Source organism: Lissotriton vulgaris, chromosome 5 (assembly GCF_964263255.1).
Source record: "Lissotriton vulgaris chromosome 5, aLisVul1.2, whole genome shotgun sequence".
Lineage (NCBI taxonomy): Eukaryota > Metazoa > Chordata > Amphibia > Caudata > Salamandridae > Lissotriton > Lissotriton vulgaris.
The window spans coordinates 1,905,941,721-1,905,956,660 of NC_141693.1; positions in this window are offsets into that span (position 1 = coordinate 1,905,941,721).

Consider the following 14,940-nt stretch of genomic DNA (forward strand, 5'->3'; position numbering starts at 1 on the left):
CCCCCTCCCCTGCCCGCCGTGTCGCATTTCTCCTTAACCCTCCCCTTCTATCTCTTCCCTCCGTCCATTGGTCACCTCTCTGCTGTCAAGGTAAATTACATCCGTATACCGGTTCGTGCATTTTGCTTTACCACTTTTAGCTCCGTGCATTAACCCACTCATAGATAAGGGACACAAAAGTATATTCCGGATGAAGCGGCAAATGGAGGCAAATGACAGCACTGCTAGTCGTTTCGAAGCATTTATTTAATGACAAGTGGAGAACACACTTCGAAAGTTAAAATATATGCTATTGAAAGTATTACAATTGTACTTAATTAAATTGAAAACTTCACATTTTATTTTTTCGTTGGCGCAATCGTTCTCTTTCTTCCTTAACCCAAGCATAATATTATGCTGAATACAGAAAAAATGCGTATTTCCCTTTTATATTGTTTTGCGGCTTAATATAAAACAGTGAAAACACAACGAATCACTATTTCAAAATGGTTGCTTTATTTGTATTCACGGAGAGTGTTGCACGTCCCGCCAATCTTTCTAGTAAACTTAGAAAGATGCAACGCTGTACTGTCTGGATAGGTGCAGGCAAAGACGTGTACGCTTCCTGTACACTATTTTCCGATCAATACCGCAGCTTACTCTTGTTTTTTGGAGGGGCGGTCCATTCAATAGATGTGGCCTTTCATGATTGGTCTTCACCTCAGTCAGTTAAATGTCTCCTGGAATGGGCGGGTCATACGGCTGTCAACGTCTCTCTTAACAATTGGTCTAGAAAGTGGACTACACAGGCTGCCAACTATCTTGGTAGCACTATTACTTTTAACAGTAGGCATGTCATTTTTTCTAATACTGCTACATTTATTATTAAATATATCGAAAAGCTAATTGCTTGCATATGCTGGGACTTTTTCAACTCGACTAAACTGGCGCACGATCCACCTGTGGGTCACACAACCCACTGTTTGGGAAATGCTGGTTTGGCTGCATGCTGATTAATCCCTGTGTACTTTGATGCACACTGCTCGTGTTATGTGTACTGTCGGAACTATTAATGCATGCTGCTTCAGTTGTGCCTAGGCTGTGTGTTCTTTAGGTGCACGGTGCTCATGTTCTGTGTGAACCGTCTCTGCATTTGATACATGCTGTTTCGGTTTTGTATGGGCTGTGTTTGTTTTTGGTGCACGCTGCTCTGACTGTGTGCACTGTCCACCACATCCACCATCATCTCCACCATCACCTCCACATCCTCCACATCCACCGTGACATCCACCGCCACATCCACCACCACCACATCCACCACATCCACCACCACCGCATCCACCACCACCGCATGCACCACCACCACCACACCCACCACCACTTCATCCACCACCACATCCACTACAACCACCACCCCATCCACCACCGCATCCACCACCGCATCCACCACCGCATCCACCACCGCATCCACCACCACATCCACCACCACCATCACATCCACCATCACATCCACCACCACATCCACCACCACCATCACATCCACCACCACATCCATCATGAAATCCACCGCCACATCCACCACCACCACATCCACCACCGCCACATCCACCACCACCACCACCACATCCACCCCAACATCCACCACCACATCCACCACCACTTCCACCGCATCCACCACCACCACATCCACCACCACATACACCACCAGGTGCAAATGCAATGTTCTTGGATTTTCGTCACAATAAAATACACTGAACATAATCTTCACAAAATTAAATTACAAACGTTTAAGCTATTGCCATTTATAAATTACAATAAATTTTATTTAAGTATTAATTATTTACAAAATTAAAAGCCATTGTTATTTGCAATATCAATACATCTAAGTCACGTAAAGACAACACACATTGCATTACAAATGCTATAGGTGTCACATTTGCGAAAGTTAAAACTATTGACATTGTAACTGACAAAGCTATTACTTTTGCTATTTTCAAAACCAACACATAAATAAAAAAAGTGTAATTTACAATACCAATTGCTCAAACTTTCCTAATGCGAGACCTATTGCATTTCCAATGCTTGTTATCCTTTTCATTGTATCCCTTCCTCCAGTTTCTTTCCAGGAGTTTGCAGGTCAATTTTTGGTTCCTCGGCTCCTGAGAATACCAGGGCAGGGAGGCTGCTGTCTGGTGTGGCAGAGGCGTTTTTTAGGTGCTAGATTATTCCCTGTAGCTTCTAACCATTTAGTGTATGATCTGGGAGCCTTGTCTAAATTACTAGGTGTTAAGGTATTATCAGAGGTTAACAATTGGTGTAATTCCTCTGTTTCTATCTTCTTCCATGCTCTTTTCTCTGAATATATTGTTGATAATTTTGGGACCGTATGGTCCGGCAAGGTTTCCTCAAACCAAACTGCTGAGTGGTCTGACCAGGGTAAAGGAAAGATGCTTGTGAAAGACAACTGCAAATTGTTTGAAAAGATGCAGTCTAACGTATGGCTGGCCTGATGGATTGTACCCATCACCTGTTGCTCAAGGTTTCCACCCTTCATCAGCTCGAGCAAACTGATGGTATCTGGGTCAGAGGGTGATTCTAGGTGGTAATTAAATCTCCTAAAATAGTATAGGAATTGGTACTGATGCCCCTTTCGTGTATGCTGCCTGCTTGTATTAAAAATGGTCCTCTTGGGCTCTGTGGCCTGTAAATGAGACTGCCTCTGAAAGTATAGTGGTGTGAAAGATTAAGACAAAACTCAACCGCTTCACATTCCTCATTGGCTATACGATTGAAGGACGCCGTAATAGATTTGTGGTAAATGAGTGCTAACCCCCGCCGCTTTTCTCTGTAGACTGTTTAGCGTGTAACAATGGTAATCAGGGGGTGGGGGCGGGCTTTTACTAGGTCTGGTCCAGACGCCTCGTCCGTCCATGTCTCAGTGATAAATGCAACGTGTAATTTTTCTTCTTCAAAGAGAGAGGCAGTTTCTAAGCTGTGTTTAACCAAAGACCTTGCATTGAAAAGGGCACATTTCTGAACAGAAAGGGAGGCATCTTTTTTAATTGATAGTTGCTTAAGTCTTAAGGCTGCTATTGGCTGAGCAAAAACTCTGGTAGATTAGTGTTGCACCCAGAACAGGCCGTTTGAACCTGAGGGGGCATAGCGTCAAGATGAAAGTCCCAACAATTAAGGGTTGGAGTGATTAGATTAAGCTTTTTCAAATATTTGCTAGAGTACTGTATAATTATGACCATACCTGATGGAATTTGTGCAGGTGGACTGGAGCTGAGCTCAGAACGAGAGCGGACAGGCGCAGACGGGCTTGCCTTTGGCGCGCCTTCGGCAAGCCAATGTTATCTACATTAACGTGATATTATTGTATATTGTCAGATAACGTACTGACAATGATATTCTGGTACCACACTCGACAAACAATCTGATTTAAATATATGAAAACCAGGTCTGAATAGCACAAAGTAAAGTGCCCAACAATTTTGTCTTTGATTAATGTATATGACGGGCTTGAAAAATCTAAAAATATATCACAATGGGGGTGATGCACTGTTGGCGCAAGGGGCTTGTAAGTAAGCCCCTATGGGGCATATTTACAAAGCCTTGTCACCACCAGAACGCCTCTCTTTTATGGCGTTTTGGTGGCGTTAAGTGCTTCGCCTTATTTACAAGGCGGCGTAAAGCCACCTATGGTGGTTTATGCCGCCTTGTAAATAATTCCCCTTTTCACGCAGCACTTTGCGTGAAAGGGACATGTATTGGGTGTTGCAGTGGGTGTTCCGCATCAACACCCATTGCTTTTGCTGCTGTTCCCTGTTTACAATGGTGGCGTAAATATGGGGGAGCTCCAAAAATAGGACCAGGGAAAACCTGGTTTCAACCTTGCAAAATGAGAAATTATTCATTTCTCCTCGTTTTTGCTGTTTCTATGTGCGCTGCATTGTGCAGCACACATAAAATTATAAATCACCATTGGTGATTGTTTATGTGTAGGAAGGGACACCTTCTTGCACATGAACAATCATTCTCTGCAATGCAGACACCATTGCACTATGGTGCAAGGTGTCTGCGTTGGCCAGTGCTAGGGGAAACGTAGGGGTGCGCCACATTCTTGTGAATACGGCTCATCCCTGCATTTTAAACTGACGGAGTGCTGCGTTAGCAATTTTGGAGCTACACCGCACTCCACCAGTTTATGCCCTTATATTTCTCAGTAATGAAGCTATAGAGTTAACTTCAGAAGTTATTTTAATTGGATAAAGGACTACAGGGGCCAGCAACGCAGCTGTGATTATTTGCATATGGAAAAGAACTACTGCTGGTGGTAGTAACGGTGGGATCAGTGAGGTGGCAGCTTGTCAGCTTTTTTTAAACAAATTATAGACGAAGTTCTGGTCATTTCTGAGGTTCGGCTGCTAGAAGCACACATGTGTGGCCATGCGCTGTAGGACACTGCATGACTGCAGTAGTTACAACTGCAGGACAGCTGTGTGCACAGCATGCCACCAGTTTCTACATATTGATTCTATATGGCATTAGACGTTGGGCACACCCAGAACAGCATTATGGTATGTTCAAGGCAGGTCAATACAACCAAGGTGAATTCTCACAGACCAGTAACGTTTGGGGGATTCGCAATGTATGGCATATATGTTTCCTGCAAGTATCTGGGCACCACTGCATAGACACAAATGTGTGTCATGTCAGTCGTGGAGAAAGTGTGGGGATTGTGTACCAGTCTTTAGAGAGTGTACATGAAGAAGGTCGAAGGGGGTGCTATCCTATGGGGGAAAAGACCCGTGACTGCGAAAGACTAACGAGGCAGATTTCCAGAGTCTAGGTGCCCGTTGTCAGGGACTAGGTGATGTCATCCCCCTACATGGACATGGATGCAGTAATGGCCTTCAACCTGTGGTAAGGAGACGTGCCCTGTGCTCTGTTCAGCATATCACGGAGATCACATCAACACTGCCTACTACCTCCTGACGGCCTCACTATACCCTGCGGGCACACCAGAATCGACGAACCACAGTTATTAGGGACTAAATGAAGACGCCACAATATTGTGTGCTGGCTCGGCTATCAGGCATCAGGTAAAATGCCTGCACCCCTCAAATATTAGCTGTAACTGACCCGTAACCCCCCCTTCCCAAGCCAAGAGAGTGCAATAACCAAACTCAATTATGTGTGGTGTACAGTTTCTGTGCCACCCCCCTCCCGTGCCCCCGCCCAGCACAACAAGCCGCAAACATAACATGAAGAGTCACAATTAGCATGGGCGTGTTGGGCTCAGGCCCAGGACGACAATATTCTGAGGGGCGTATGGAGCTGGGGGCGCCCCTGTTGCAGCCTTGCCCTGTCCCTGGTGCGCCAGTCTGTCTGATTTGCCAGTAAGTGGTGTTAATCCTTTATTTTAGTAAATTAAGCCGTCACGTCAAGGAGGAGGGAAGGGCGTCACTTCAAAGAGAAGGGAAGGGCGTCACGTCAAGGAGGGGGGAAGGGCGACCAGAACTATATTGTTCGCACAGCAGGTGACATAGTGCCAATATCGGCCCACTCACCAGCCCGCTCGCAGCAACATGCATGTCGCAGAAATAAGCAGACTAGACAACTTTTTGTTGGAGAAAAGTAGCTGCAGGTTTATTAGCATATACACATGCCAACAAGGTGGGTTATCTTACAGACGATTCAGAGGCAAGCCGCCCCTCGCGGGCTACCACCTGATGGGCCAATTTGCAGCATGGCCTTAGCCAATCGTTGCTTAGCGGTTGTGGTGAGGAGATAGCCCCTCCCATTTCCGGTGAACCATTGGTCCACCCTCTTGCTCACGCCCCCCCCTACGAGGGGTGGAGCGTTCAAGCGACCCCTGGTTGTACAGGTTTCCAACCGCCCGTAGGATAGCGGGGCGCCGTCGCACCCCAGGGTCCACCGCACAGACTTCCTGGGGATATTAGGCCTCAGAATCCTTTGTGCTCCTGAAGAGGGTCCTCCCGGATACCTTTCGGCCTCTGGATCGCCCTGTAACTCCGCCACAGCCCTGGGTGTGGCGACCGTCGCAGCCAGGGCCCCCCACCAAGGCCGGCATTCCTCCTACTATTTCTAGCGCGTTATTTCTAGGGCCTCTCCCCTAACCAGCCTAAACAGGTCCAAGTATAAATAGGGCAGTATTGCCAAAATGTCCTCCCAAACCCCAGTGCGCTTGGCATAAGGTCTCCCAAGTCTAATGACGTCCTGTCTCCTCTGCCCTTTGAATTACACACAGCGCAGGACTTCCTGCGCCTTGGCTCCAGCGCCTCCCTTGCTGAGCGCCTTGCCTACTGTCAAACTACCAGATAAAGAGCCAGTTGGAGAGCTATAATCTCCATTGGTGTATTCGCTGGGACCCAGCAACGCTGCGTCACCCTCTATGCCCCTAAATGGCATAACCTGTCCCTCAAAGACACCTACCGCCTGATAACCCCGCGGGCTTTGCGAGGGGGTGTAGGGCACAGCGCTCCCCGTCTGGGAATCTAATCTATCTCTCCCTTTCAGGCTCCAGCTTGTGAAAGCAGTAATCCCTGTCATGGCGGGGCATAGCAAAGTCCAGTACCCTCCTGAGGTACTAAGCTGCCCTGGCTAAGGGCCTAGAAACAGGTGTTGGAAGAAACAGAACACTTCACCCTAACTGGGCAGTCGTACCGCCCAAACCACCTTCTTCCATAATTGTAGACTAGTTAAGTTGACCCCACAGACTCCTCAGGTAATTCACCGCAACCTAAAATAACTGGCGGCTCCCACCAATGCACAGTTCCCTGGCTCATGAGCACAAGAGAAAATGACTGCCTCGACTGGACTAGCTCATCCCTCGCTTGGTGCGTGCTTGCCCTACATGGATTTGCTCTGCTGAGCTCGTTGTGCACTTTCCAGAACTGTGACAAACGTGTGCGATCTGTCTCATTCCAACCACTAACATTGCGCAAAAAGTTCTCCCATGAGCTAGCTTCTATAGCTTCCTTGACTCTTCTTAGTACTGCGTCACTGTAATACTGGGCTATGATGACGTCGGCCTCTAGCGCCTGAGGGCACGACAGTTGAGACACCATATCCACAAATTCTTCCGTCAGTATTTCTTGGTCTACTGCCACATTGGTATCCACGGGGGGTGTCTCGACAGGAAATCTGCGGGGTTCTTTGCCCCCGGTCTGTAAACTAAGTCCATTTGATAGTGTTGGATCTGGATGGCCCATCTCTCAATCCGAGGTGGGGGATGTGGGGCGGTCCCTTTGAACAACGGTATCAGCGGTTGATGATCTGTGATCATCCGAAATGTGAATACCTGGCCTCTGGTGCCGTCAGAGCCTTGCTTGCAAACGCTAGTGGAACCCACACTCCTCAACTCACGACTGTCCTTCTACACCCCCTCCCGCCAACTACGTTCTTCCATCCAAGCCCTCGCCACTGTACCCCGCATCAACAAGACCACCATGGGAGGCAGATCCTTCTCATACCTGGCAGCTAAAACATGGAACTCACTCCCCACCTACCTTCGCCTTACCCAGAACCACCTAGCTTTTAGAAAGCAACTTAAAACGTGGATATTTGACAAGTAATCCTCCTCCCCTCCCTAAGCGCCTTGAGACCCTCTGGGTATGTAGTGCGCTATATAAATTCTCTGACTTGACTTGACTTGACTTGACTGATTCTGCTTCCTGTGTCAGGAGCGCGCCCACACCCACCGGGCTGGCATCCACTAGTATCTCTGTCTGTCTAGCTGTGTCAAAATACGCCATTGTTGTACTGTCTTGTAGCGCTGCTTTTACCTTGTCAAATGCTTCGGCTTCCATCTTCGACCATCGCCAGGAATTTTCCTTTTTTGTCAGATTCCTCAATGGTTCCGCTATGGTGGCTAACTGAGGGATGAAACGGGCGCAATATTGTGCCATGCCCATGAAACTTCTCACCTGTCGCTCACGCTGTCGTTGGGGCTGGAGCACACTTGATAGCTGACGACTTTCGTGGGTCTACTTTGACTCCCTCCGAGCCAAAGACGTATCCGAAGAACTCTATTGATTGCTTAAAGAATTGACACTTCTCTTTGTGTAGCGTGACTCCAAACTCCGCTAATCTCCGCAGCGTGGCCTTCAACCTCCGATGGTGTTCTTCGCTAGTCTTGGCATGTATGAGTATGTCATCACATGACGTTTAAGACTCCCGGTAGCCCCGACAGGATCTCCTTGATTGCGTTCTGAAAGATTTCTGCTGCTGCCGTTATACCAAAATTGAGTCTCTTATACCTTCTTAGGCCTAGATGCGTTGAGAACGTCGTGATGTATCAACTTTCCTCAGCCAGCTTCAACTGATGGTAGCCCGCATTTAGATCGAGCTTGGAGAACTACTGGGCTCCATTCAGGTCTGTTAGTATATCATCCACCGTGGGCGTGAGGTGGCTCTCCCTCTTTATTGCCTTGTTGGGCATCCTCATGTCAATGCATATCCGTATTTGGCGTGGCTGTCGGGGTTTCTCTGCAATCACCATTGGCGACACCCATGGCGTCGGCCCCGTTACCTTCTCTATTACGCCTTGCTCCTCCAACTTCCTCAGCTCCTGCTCAACTGCCGAGCTAAGATGGAACGGGATTCTCCGATGTCTCAACGCTATAGGTTGTATCGCCTTGTCGATGTGTAATTTGACTGGTGGCCTTTTGATAGTTCCCAGACCTTGAAACAATGATGGAAACATCTGAAGGATTTCTTCCGTGTGTAGTGCTTTGACTGCATTAGCGAATGCAATTAACTTCAGATCTTCCGCTGTGTGACTTCCTACTAGCAAGTCCGCCTCCTTGTCAATCATGTGAAACGTGGTTGTCAGTTCTTGTTCCTCTGCTCTTACTCGTACAGTCATTTTTCCTCGCACCGGTAGCGGTGTCTTACTGCCATATGTTAGAATCCTAGCTTTCGACCGTACCAGCTGTGGTCTCGGTTTTAGCGCCTTATAGTGCTGAATACCCATCAAATTAATCGTGGCTCCCGTGTCTATGACTCCAGTGACTGTCGATCCGTCAATTTGAATCTGGTACTTCGGCTGTGGTCTCCTCCTTCTCTTGAGCTTATTCACAAACGAGACGTAGTAGCACTCCTCTTCATCCTCGGTTGATGAGTCATCTAGCTGCGGCGGGCAGCGGGGTTGTGTTCTGGTTCCTTTCGAGTGGTGTGCCTCCTCCAGGGCAAGTTGTCTGACAGCTTTGGTTGGTGTCTTTTTTCCTGTGTTTCCGTGTCCTCGGAAACCCCCTCTCGCACCACCCCTGCAGACACTGGCAATGTGATTTAGTCCTCCGCATTTGGCGCACACCTTGCCACGTGCTGGGCAGCCATCTTGGTTGTGTTCTTCATACCCACAGGAACCACATGGTGTGCGACGCGGCGTCCTGGTCGGCCATCTTCCTTGTCCTCCTCGGCCACTGTTCCGCACTGCTTCTATCCTTTCTGTTTTTACAGTGACCTCAGTGTTTGCTGTGGGGTTTATAGCAGCCTCCATCGCTGTGGCTCGTGCATCGGATAAATTGTGTGACCTGGCCAACATTAATATTTCGTCCAGTGCTATTCGGGGTTGTCTCGGTATCAGTGTCCTGAGATATTTGTTCTTGCATCCTTGAATTAATTGCGCCGTCACCTCCTTCGTTTGTTCATCATCTGGACAGATGCTTATTAGTTCTCCCAATCGCGCATGGAAAGCGTCCATTGTTTCTCCTTCGTGCTGCCTTGACTGTCTGAACTTGAAACGCTCATAGTGGGGATTCAATTGCGGGTCAAAGTGTACATTTAGCCCTTTTATTTATTTCTTTTTTCCATTTATAAGGCGCTACAGCTACCCAGAAAGGGTTTCCCGGCGCCGAGACACAGGATAAGGATGTCAAGAGAGATTTCTGGCTATTCAAGTTATTGTTCGAATAGCGAGGTCTTAACGTGCTTTCTGAACTTGAGATAATTTTCCTCCTTTCGAATGAAGGGAGGGAGTGTGTTCCAGAGGGATGGTCCAAGGTGGGCGACGGGTCTGCCTCCCATCTTTGCCAGTTTAAATCTTGGTACACAGAAGTTGGCAGCGGATTGCGAACGGAGATTACGTTTGGGAGTATAGGGGTTGTGAGAAGGTGGCCTGATATGCAGTGCTCACTATTCTAGTGAACACTATGTATCAGTCCAGCAACCCTTATTGATGATTGGTTGTAAGTCAACCTTATAGACCAGCTATCCTAGTAGCGTGGATACGAGCAGTCTAAGGCTAAAGACTCGAGAGGGCGTGTTAAGCCAGCTGTTATACCACACATGTACCCCTTGAACACCCAGTGAAAGGACACCACACAAGTGTTATGAAAATAAACAAGATATTTATTAAGAATCACAACAGCCCTGTACTCTTTATGAGGACAGGGTACTAAGCACAAAACAAAACTCTTACGAAAATACTTAAGTTAGCACAGTATATACAAATGCCCGAGGGGCACGGAAAACCATATACTCTGAAAGTGGAATGCGAAATTACTAGCAGGTAAGTACAGTACTAATAGGCTTTGGAATCGCTAGGTCTTGACTATAGAATCTTCAGATTACTTCTAGGAGGCCTAGGGGACTCGGGTGCAGAGTGTGCACTCTCACGCGTGATGCGGGACAAGGTCTATGGTAGCTAGATTTCAGAAAGTTAGTGTTCTCGGGCGAACCCGACCTGGTAGGAGGAAAACAAAAGTGGATTCGGACCCTTGGATAGTGAGGCTATGCTGGGGCACCGAAATGCCGAAGTTACCTAGCCCAGGGGCTGCAGCTGCATAGGTCTGAAAAGACGTCGGGAATCCTCGTTGACGGACCAGGAGCCTGGAAGAAAGAAGTTGCTGGCAGGCGACCAGTGAAGAAAGTTCGATGGATCCAAGCCTGGATCGATGATAGAAGACAGATGACACCTGAAAGCAGAGGGGACCAAGTTCGTGACTACTAACCAGTAGTCAGGTGGCACCAGGAGGGCACCGGATGGTAGTCACCTCGACTAGGTGAGTGGGTGACGCTGTGCTCTGCAGATCTCACGGACCAGGAGGCGTTGTCGGCGACCAGGATGGAGGAGCGAGCTGTCCCACGATGGATGAAGCTGTCGGCGTTGCTGGACCCAGGATTGGGCAACAAAGCCTTGGCAAATTCAAGCCCACGCGGTGGACTCAAAATGGCGTCTGGAGTGGACCAGGAGGGTCCGGGGTGCCTCTCTTGAAGAAGGAAGCAAGGGCCAGTCTGGAGCAACCAGACCAGCAGCAGTGATGTCGTCGGGCGTCGTGAAGAAGGCCACAAGCCAGCCGGCTAGTAGCCACACAGCGCGGTGAGCAGGAAAAAGCAGAAGGGCCCCACGCAGATCGTGGAGATGCTGGAGGGCTGATCTTCGGTGCTGGAGCTGCTCAGGGTTGGGGCTTCTCGGACCCCAAAGCACTCACCAGTGGGAGACTAAGTGGGCTTGTTGCAAAGAAGTCGTGCAGTCTTGGCGATCGTCGGTCCCTCGAGGTCTCGTCGCACTCACAGTTCTCAGCTTTGCTGTAGAGGTGAGTAGAGGTCAGAGGTGCCAGGGAAGCCGGTTCTCGTCGAGCTGGGCAGTCGGATTCCGGAGGAAGGACTTACAGCAGACCGCAGTGTTCTTAGGATGGTGCCTGCTTGATGCATGGTGACTACTCCTTAGCCACAAGGGAGAATCTTGAAGAAGAAATCTTGATGTCCTTTCGCAGAAAGTCGTGTCTTGATTCCAAAGATGATCTAATTTGAACAGGGGGCCCGCTCCTATCTTTATACTAAAAAAGGGAGCTGACCCGGTGACTAGGTCCTGCCTATGGGTGGGACTAGGAAGGGGGGTGGTTACACCCCTCTCCCATGCCGGACTTCCCCCAGGCCAGGGGCTGGTGTGCCCCTGGAACTGGTTCTGACCGGCCTATGCGTAGTGAGCACCGGGGTGCCACTCAGCAGTCACCTTCCTGTAAAGCCCTGCCTACCCAGGATACACAAAACCCTGTCTGGGATGGTGCTAGCACCGCCCCGGACAGGAAATCCTTTGTCCAAGCCACCCTCGCTGGAAGGACTCCCAGCAGCAGGAGGTCAGACTCGTGTCTGTGGTGGCAGCATCCATTTTGTGGAGCTGAGGCTTCAGGTAACTTTAACCGGGGTTCACAGTTACATACATGTCGTGTCCCTCTAGAAGGGTGGAATGCTAACCCCGTCGCCAGAATTGGCGAGGGGTTAGTATTCCAATTCGTATGACACCTTACTCGACATGTTTTGATAAAGTAATACCAAAGATAGCATTTAACCTCAAGGATTATAATGCACTTAAGAGTATATGGTATGCGCTATCATGGAACAGCTATTAGGACTTGGTTCCGCAAGCTGCAGACAGGCTCAGCTCATGCCAGAGCACTATCTCACATGATTCCAAGCACTCTGCCTTCAGGATTGTTAAGGCCTGCCATAGGAGTGACTGATAGGAATCTGTGTGTCCATTTTTAGGGTTAGATATAGGTATACTATATCTACAGCAAAGGGTGATTACACGACTTTGCCCCAGCTGTCATGCAGCCAGTTGTGTCAAATTTAGGAGGCCAGCCAGGGGTGGCATAATACATGCTTCAGCCCCTGGTAGGCCCTGGGTACACCTATGCCCTGACTTACAGGGTCTGATAAGGTGGCCCAGTCCCAATTGGAAATGTACCTAGGGTACATGGAATCCATTTTAGAGAGAGAGCAGTAGGCCTGGGGTCCTGATTGGCAGGGTCCCAGGTCAACTATGTCAAAAACCAGCTAAAACACAGGGCAAAAAAGTTGGGGCAACCATAGTCAGGAGGTACCTTCCTACACAACCCCCCCCAAACGAAAGGAGATAAGGCTATCCTTGTCCAGGTAAGCCTCTATTACCTAAGTGGCCATATAAGGAAGGACCAGCTCTGGCTTGGTTTCCCCCTGTGTCATGGTCCACTAGGCAACCCCTCACCCTAAGGGTATCTGAGGGTCTCCACCATAGGGAATCTCTGTCTCTGGTGTGTCTTGGGAAAGAAGAAGGCTGATGCTGGGATGGAGTGCTGAAGTGAGGCTCCTCTACCTTTGGGCTCAACTTCCTCCAATCACCATCCATCATGTGTGCCTTCCTTTCTTTAGCTGAGATGCACTGAGCTCTCAGGGTCAGCCTCTGGCTACCTAAAGCTGGAGGCTGAGTCCCTCTGTTTGGCTTACTGGAGGGACAGGTCAGGTCTGGGGTTTTTAGGCCCCACGTTTGGCTGTGCCCAACAGTGTCCAGCTGTGGGTGGTCCCTAACCACTTTTAAGGGGGATCCCTCAGGAGTCTGATTTCTTTTCACTTGGCTAGGTTTACCAGCTTCAGTGATCCTAATCTGCTGATTAAGGGGTTCTTTTGGACAGGGGGCCCTTTGGGGTCCACCACTGGCCTCCCTGACCTCTTCAGCCCTGGGCTGACTGAGGCAGGGTAGAGAGGGGCAGGTTACCTGCTCCAGACTGGGTCCCACCTTGGAAGGGTCCACTGACATCAGGGGCTCTGCCAGGCTAGGCCTGACTACCTCTGGGGCAGTTCCTTCACAAGGGGTCAGATCAGTTCCCTGAGGAGGCTGATCCTGTCCTAAAGTCTGGTGGGAGGGAGATTTCTCTTCCTCCTCAATGCTATCTGTCTGAGTGGAGTGATCCATTGTTTCAGGCTTCACAACACTATTATCTGTTTGAGTAGAGGCTGAGACCATTACAGCCTTGCCAACCTTTTCAGGAGGGCACTCAGTTTGTGTTTGGGCTGTGACTGTCACAGCCCTCCTAACCTGTTCTGGGAAGTCTGTCTGAGCCTGGGCAGTGGCTACCACTGCCCTTCCAACCTTTTCAGGGAGGACTGGTGCTTGGACTGGGGCTGTAGCTATTACTGCCCCACTAACCCTACTGGATAGGCCTATCATTCTGGAGTGAGTTTCTTGCTCCACCTCAGCCCATGCTGAGATTTCCAGGTCATTCCCCAGTAAGCAATCTACATGTAGGTTGTCTGTCACTGCCACTCTCATGGGCCCTGTGACATTACCCCAACTGAGCTCGACTACTGCCATGGGGTGCCTTCTCTTCACTCCATGAACGTCTGTCACCTGGTAAAGGAAACCAGGGGTCAGTTGAGCAGAGGGGACCAGATGGTCAATCACCATGGCGATACTGGCCCCTGTGTCTCTGTATGCTTCAACTTTCTGACCATTGATAAGGGGCTCTTGTCTATACTTTCCCAAAATGTGGGAACCAGTAGTGAAGTTGGCAAACCCCAAGCAGTCTCACAGACAAGAGTGTTGTTAGGGGACCTGGCTAGGCCATAGTCCTCCTGGTTTCCCAAAGTAATGCCCACCACATTCTTGGGGGCACTCCCACCACCTGGGGGATTACCACTAGTGGTAACAGGAGGTCTGGGAGTGTTACTTGGGGGTATGTTTTCCTTATTGCTATTTTTAGGGCACTTGGCATCACTTTTGTAATGGCCCACCTGTTTACAGGTATGGCAATAAGGTTTCTTCTGTTCTGAAGGAGTGTTCTGGGACCCACCACCCATGTTGGAGTTTTGGGGCCCTTGGGAAGTCTTCTCTGTGGATTTATCCCCACCCTTCTCTTGAGGCTTGGTTGATTCCTTCTTCTGGTCACCACCCTGGTTCTTAGGCCTGACCCTGGTTCTGACCCATTTGTCTGCCCTCTTACCCAATTCCTGTGGAGAGGTCTGATCAGAGTCTACCAGGTGCTGGTGTAATAACTGGTTCTGACAATTATTTAAGATTTGCTCCCTCATAATTAGATTGTACAATCCTTTAAAATCAGTAACCTTACTACCCAGTAGCCAGCCTTCAAAAGCCTTAGTGGCACAATCAACAAAGTCAGTCCAATCCTGAGACTGAGTTTTCTGGGTGTCTCTGAACAGCATCCTGTACTGCTC